The 7,500-nt window shown below is 44.9% G+C and overlaps 1 protein-coding gene across 3 annotated transcripts in view; it reads right to left on the bottom strand.

Annotated features, from left to right (window-relative positions):
- Nucleotides 1-7,500, bottom strand: part of LOC137978821 (transmembrane protein 272-like) — a 77,946-nt gene that overhangs the window by 6,958 nt on the left and 63,488 nt on the right. The window lies entirely within an intron of this gene.

Raw genomic sequence — 7,500 nt, 5'->3', positions numbered from 1 at the left:
TTAGTCTCTGTTTTCACCGTTCTCGGCAGCCTTCTGGCTTATCTCAATTCGCATCACAGTTTGTAAGTATTTGTCTTATGTTTTCCGTTGCGCTTTTCTGTTCATTACCTTTAGGATAATTTATGTAATCGTTTATCGTATCTTTTTCAGTTGAATCGCATGCAGTTGCAAGAATTAAATAGCGTATTCAAAAAGTGGTGTTTAAATGCGAGCTACAAGGATTTACGACCGTTCATTCATTCAAAAACTGTGTTCGTTCGACCCGTTTGAAGGCGATGGATGCCAGTTCGGTGGTTGACGGTGTTTGTGCAAGTGGCAATATGCCAACTCAGGAAGTTCCGACGAAGGAAAAGAGTGCCTTGAAAGATTCGCGTTCCGCATACAAGGGTCATTTGACCAGAATTTATCAGGATATCGAGCCTTTGCTGAGGCGTCGCAGAAATGTCAACCTTATCGAAGAGAAACTTAGAGCTTTGGAGTTAGCGTTTACTAAATTTGAGCAGGCACACATCATGTACATTGATGCCATAGATGATTCCGAAGAGCTGCAAGTAGCAACTAGTGGTTTTGACTCCGAACTCCAGAGGAAGCACGAGTTTTGTGAGCGTGTTAACAAGTGGTTAAATAGTGTCCGGAACGAGGAGACGTGTTCTGATGTTCTACCGAGTGATTCTGTAAGCCAGCATGGACTCTGGTTGACTTCGAATAAAAGTCATCACTATGGTTCTAGCATGGATTCGCGCTTGAGTGTAAAAATAAAAGTAGCTAAGGCAGAAAGGGCCATCGCTAAACTAAAGTTGAATCAACTCAAGAAGAAGATAGAACTGCAACAGAAAAGGGATGCCGTACAGCAAGAGCAGGAGATCCTAGAAGCAGAGAATGAAGTTGAGCGAGCCACCCTAAGGGCCCATATCTTAGAGGAGGAAGATGGCGTAGAGCAAATTGTGGATCCTTCCCAGGCTACCGAGGACAAGTCACTATTTGAGCCAGAAAGGGCTTATGAGTCGGTTTACTTGTTTGCAGACGCCAAAGAAGAGAAAATGTCTGCACCTTTACCGGGTACAAGTGTCACTTTGAATCCGGCTGCTCCTGTGTGGACGCGAGTACCGAATCGCTGTGAGGCTCCATCAACTAGATCTTGCAATGAGGTTTCTCCGCCCGAGGCAAGGTTTCAGCAGTTACTGCAGCAGCAACAGGAAATGATACAGCTCCAGCAGCAAACGTTTCAATCTGTGGCGTCAACGATTAGGCAAGGGTTTGCCTTACCTAAACCTGAACTCAGCAAGTTTGATGGAAATCCGCTTGAGTTTTGGAACTTTATTCGCTCCTTTGAGAGCAATATCGAGAAAAATGCGTCCGATGAGAGTGAGAAGTTGTCATTTCTTCTTCAGTACTGTACGGGAGCAGCTAGAAATGCTATCAAGAGCTGTGTTTCAATGGATCCTGCATTTGGATACCAGACTGCACGTGCCCTGCTGCAAGATCTTTTTGGGCATCCATTCAAGATTGCCGTAGCCCACTTAAACCAAATAACTCATGGTCCACCCGTGAAGCCTTATGACCAAAAGGGACTACTGGCCTTTGCAGATCAGCTGAGGGATTGCCAGAACGCATTAGAATCAATCGGGTACTTGGACGAGATTAACAGTGCCGATAATCTGAGAAGAATAGTTGACAGGCTCCCCTTTCACCTGAAAACGAAGTGGCTTGAGATCGCAGACAGTATCCAGCAAACCGGCCAGCGACCGAGAATTCATCACATTTCCCAGTTTGTCACTACTAAGGCGCGAGTGGCCAACAATCCAGTTTTTGGAGGTGCATTAATTAACGACAAAGAAAAGGGCAATCCAAGAAACAAATCTTCAAATCCCGGAGCAAAAATGACTACCTATGCGACCCAAGGGGGATTCAGAGCACCGGTCTCTCCCAGTGCACAAGTTGAAGGTGTGAAAGTGGACCGAAGACTCTCTTATAAATTCGGGATTAACGCCTAGCTTAAAAGGTGTCTAGTTTGCCATGGTATGCACCAGCTGTGGAACTGCGAACAATTTAAGAACAAATCGTACAGCGATCGTATTAGGATCGTTCGCGATGCGAGGTTATGTGAGAACTGTTTCAAAATAGGCCATATGGCCAAGGGATGCATGCAGAGAAGTGGTTGTTACGTCGAGGGTTGTGGAAAGAAGCATATGACCGTTCTTCATCCACCAGTTCAGCCTCTTCCAGTTGGTCACGGGACACAAGATAGTCGCCGTGCCGATCAGGAGCTCGGCCATAGTGAAAGTTCCACCTCGGGTGTTGTAACAGAATTGTCCAGCCAGAGTCATGTCATTGGGGCCGGCGTGAATGGTCAGAATGGTACTGGCCATGTAGCTGATAAAGTCCGTCTAAGAATTGTTCCTGTTAGGGTACGTGGTAATCAGCCCGGTAAAGTGGTAGAAACGTACGCCCTGTTAGATAACGGCTCTGATGTGACCCTTTGTGACAGGAAGTTGGTTGATGAATTGGGGATCACAGGGCAACCACGAAGTTTCATGTTAACAACCCAAGAAAGCAAGAACAGCGAGAGATCTGGTCTAGAAGTTAAGCTAATCGTTGGCTCAATCAACGGAGATTCCAGCCTTGAAGTACCTAGGGCGTGGACCTTCGATCGCCTAAACATATCTGAGTGTAGTATTCCAAGAGATCATGATGTCACTAAATGGCCGCACCTTAACGGCATCGAACTCCCAGAGATCGACGGCAAGGAAGTGAGAGTGCTGATAGGGTGTAACGTCCCCGAAGCGTTTTGGGTGCTCGAAGAGAGGCGGCGGTAGAGGTGAACCGGTTGCCATCCGTTCCTTGTTAGGTTGGACCCTTATAGGACCAACTGTGAAGGTCAATGAAGAAAGCAGTTTCTGTGTGAACTTTGTGCGTTTGAATGATGAAAGCGACTCCAGAGACGAAACCTTACTGCTGCAAGTTAAGAACTTCTGGGAAACTGATTTTGCTGATTCGATATCTAGTTCTAAAGTCGCCATGTCCGTTGAAGACGAAAGAGCATTGGCAATCTTCTGTCAGAAGGGTCTCCGGACGTTATCAAGTGGCCCTTCCATGGAGACGGCAACCTCCTTACCTTCCAAATAACCGAGTCGCAGTTGAGCAGCGATTGTCTTTGTTGAAAAAGAGATTTCATCGAGATCCAGAGTTCTTCGCACGCTATAAAGCAGCTGTTAACAACTACATCGCAAAAGGTTATGCTAAGCAAGTGCCTGTGGAGGAACGTTACCCTGATGGCAGGCCCTTATGGTACCTACCACACCATGCCGTTTTCCATCCCCACAAGCCAGACAAATTAAGAGTAGTGTTTGACTGTGCTGCACGGTTCAAGGGTACTTCTCTGAACGATCAGTTATTACACGGCCCTGATTTGACCAATAGTTTGTTCGGTGTTCTTCAAAGATTTCGTCAAGAACCAGTCGCCCTGGTTTCTGATATCGAAGCTATGTTTCATCAAGTGAAAGTTGACCCCCTGGATTCAGATGCCTTGAGATTTTTGTGGTGGCCAAACGATGATTTATCTGCACAGCCTATTGAATACCGGATGGAAGTCCACCTTTTTGGTAGTACCTCGTCACCGAGTTGTGCAAACTTCTGCATCAGGAAGACTGCTCAAGACAATATTGGAAATTTCTCCCATCAGGTGATCGATACAGTCCTGAAGAACTTTTACGTTGACGACTGTCTGAAATCTGTGCAATCCTCCTGTGCTGCCATCGATTTGAGAAGTCAGCTCTGCGAACTGCTTCAAAAGGGCGGATTCCGATTGACTCTAACTCTAAGGATGTCCTAGAGACCATTCCAAACGCCGATAGCGCCCCTTCAATCTTTGATCTTGATTTGAAGGCTGAAGAACTTCCCATCGAGAGAACTCTCGGAGTTCAGTGGAGCATGGAGACAGATATGTTCATCTTTAAGTTGCTGCCAAAGGATAAGCCCTACACACGTCGAGGGATTTTATCAGTGACCAGCTCCATTTATGATCCCCTCGGTATCATTTCGCCAGTTGTTCTTTCGGCCAAGAAACTAATTCAAGATCTTTGCAAGCAAGGGCTTAGTTGGGATGAAGAGATTAAAGAAGAAGAAGCTATACGCTGGAAAAAGTGGCTTTCAGAGTTACCAAAGTTGTCCCAGATTTCTTTGGCACGATGTTTGAAACCAGCTGACTTTGTTGTCGCAGACGTCACGGAGCTTCATCACCTCGCAGACGCGTCACAGATCGCGTATGGTGCAGTCTCGTATGCAAGATTTGTCAATGAAGAAAGGAATGCAGTCCACTGCAGTTTCCTCGTTGGGAAGTCCCGTTTAGCTCACGTCAAGCCAATGACCATTCCCAGGTTGGAGCTATCAGCAGCGGTAGTTGCCGTGAAGCTGGACCGAACATTAAGAGAAGAACTGGAGATAAAGATTGACAGATCAGTGTTTTGGTCGGACTCTACAGCTGTTTTACAATACATCAAGAATGAGGACAAGCGGTTTCATACGTTTGTTGCAAATCGTCTGGCAGTGATCCACGATGGCTCAAAACCATCGCAGTGGAATTTCGTTGAGTCAGCAAGGAACCCTGCAGATGATGCCAGCAGAGGTTTGACTCCGGAAGAGTTGCTTCTTCAGGATCGATGGTTCAAGGGTCCCGAATTCCTTTGGAAACTAGAAGAGTCTTGGCCAGTTCCTTCAAGTCCTTTACCAAGTATACCTGACCAGGATCCAGAGATTAAGAGTCAAGGTCAAACCAATAGAACAACCATGGTTTCTGAGGAAAGAAATTTAAACTCAATGATCCAGCGTTACTCGTCTTGGTACGAGCTTAAGAGGGGCGTGGCCTGGTTGTTGCGTTTCAGAGAGTACATCCGAAGAAAGTGTTATCCGCCAAACGACGCACTGCCACAAGGCGAGCTTTCACTGGAGGAGTTAAGGTTCGCAGAACTTCACATCGTGAAATACGTTCAGAGATTGTCTTTCCCCGAAATATTTAGTGCACTTCAAGCTTCAAATTCTGAAACCCAAGAGAAACGTGCCCTGAGGACTTCTGGCTCGTCTGGTTCTATCTACAAACTACGTCCAATGCTTGATAAAGAAGGAGCGTTAAGGGTTGGTGGAAGACTTGTGAATGCCTCGTTGAATTATCAGTCAAAGCATCAGCTGCTACTGCCTTACAATCATCACCTTTCCAGATTGCTGATTATGGCACATCACCAATCCGTGGGACACCTAGGTCAAGAATACGTGCTGACAAGCTTACGAAAAAAGTACTGGATCATCAAGGGACGAGCTGCCGTTCGTAAAGTACTCAGTGTTTGTTTGACATGCCGCAAGCAGAACTCTCTCCGTGGCCAACAAATGATGGCAGATTTACCCAAAGAAAGGTTAACTCCCGGAGACCCGCCATTTTCCTATGTCGGTATCGACTATTTTGGACCACTGCTCGTGAAACGAGGAAGAAGTATTGTGAAGCACTACGGATGCTTGTTCTCATGTCTTACCCTTCGAGCCACCCACATTGAAGTAGCCGAGTCTCTTGAGACAGATTCTTTTATTAGCGCATTGCGCAGATTCATCAGTCGAAGAGGAAAGCCAAGGGTTATTATAAGCGACAATGGTACTAACCTTTGCGGAGGGGAAAGAGAGCTAAGAGAAGCAGTGGATAGTTGGAATCAGCAGAAGATCAATTCATTCCTGCACCAAAGAAATATCGATTGGAAGTTTAACCCTCCTGGAGCCTCTCATATGGGAGGAGTGTGGCAGCGCGTTATTCGATCTGTGCGCAAAGTTCTGAGAGTATTGTTAAGAGAGCAGTTGGTTTCTGGAGAAGCGTTGCGAACATTGATGGCTGAAGTTGAAAGTATCCTGAATGGACGACCGTTAACCCGCAACAGTGATGACCCGGCTGACATGGAACCCTTGACCCCAAATCATTTGCTTCTCATGCAGTCAAATTTGAATGTGCCACCTGGTGTATTCGTGAAGGGAGATCTCTATTGCCGAAATCGTTGGAAACAAGTGCAATATCTTGCTGACGTATTCTGGAAAAGATGGTTGTCGGAGTATTTGCCTTCCTTACAAGAACGCCAGAAGTGGTTAAGGCCGCGTCGAAATTTTGTAGTCGGAGACCTGGTGCTTATCGCAGATGAAAGAGTTCACCGTGGACAATGGCCGTTAGGTCGCGTCGTTGAAGTTCACCCGGGAAGTGATGGCCTTACAAGATCCGTGAAGGTTGCGACAAGAACGACGGTCCTATCAAGACCAGTCACGAAGTTATGCTTCCTAGAACAGGAACATTTATCTTAAGCGAAAGAGTTTTGAGTTTCAATTGAACAATGAACTGCTTGATAGCGTTAGCGCAACGAACCTTGAAATGCAATATACAGAATTCTAGCTGCAAGTGAAAATGCTTTAGTGAACTCTTTTAAGTTCAGGGGCCGGAATGTAGCAACTAGAATAGGAAATTTTTATGTGTTGATTGCGTTGTTCGTTGTCAGGTGTGTATTGCTGCGTGTATGCGTTGTAATTCTGTCTAGGTGTTAACTAGTATACCGTAATTATTCCCTGTAGTCTTTTTTGCACGTTCGTTTGCAGGTATATAAGTTTGTTTCGGCGTTATTACGCATAATTTTCTCTTCCAAGTTCGGTCGTTACATTATCCTTCTAAAGTTCTAGATTTGCGTTAGTCTCTGTTTTCACCGTTCTCGGCAGCCTTCTGGCTTATCTCAATTCGCATCACAGTTTGTAAGTATTTGTCTTGTGTTTTCCGTTGCGCTTTTCTGTTCATTACCTTTAGGATAATTTATGTAATCGTTTATCGTATCTTTTTCAGTTGAATCGCATGCAGTTGCAAGAATTAAATAGCGTATTTTTTAGGTCTATAAAGACACCGCACGAACATAGGCGTCTGTCCATATCTGTTTGAATAGTATTTACAATGTCGAGTTGAGTGTTTTTCACGAAACCCGTACTGGGAGGGATTAATGTTTCTTTTTCATTTCAAAAAGGTTTTATTCCTTTCTACATCATTTTTTCAAAAATTCTGTTGAAGTTAGACAATAAAGATATTGGCCGGTAATTATTTGGTTCAGTCTCGTCTTCTGCTTTGAAAATAGGTATGATTTTTGACATTTTTAGTTTGGATGGGTATGCTCCTAGTTCAATCGAGGAATTAAAAATATCCGCTAGGATACTTGAAACACTTCAATATTCGTGTGGGACTGGAGTAAAGGAATTGTGATTTATTGTCCGGAACAGATAGTATTTCTTGCTGAATGTAAGTTGGCGTGATAGGTTGAAAGAGAAAGGACGAGTCGGGTGATTTAGTCTTGGTAAGGAACTCCGTAAAGCTTTTGTGTTAGGGTATTCGACTTGCTAATCGTTGTCCTACTGTTGCAAAGTGGTCATTGAGAATATTAGGTATGCTGGTCGGGTCACGGATATATTTAGCATCATCGCCTGACAAATAGAGCCTGTTTT

Source organism: Montipora foliosa, chromosome 12, assembly GCF_036669935.1.
Source record: "Montipora foliosa isolate CH-2021 chromosome 12, ASM3666993v2, whole genome shotgun sequence".
NCBI lineage: Eukaryota > Metazoa > Cnidaria > Anthozoa > Scleractinia > Acroporidae > Montipora > Montipora foliosa.
Note: the sequence above shows the minus strand (reverse complement) of the source record. Positions and strands in the feature narration are given on the sequence as shown.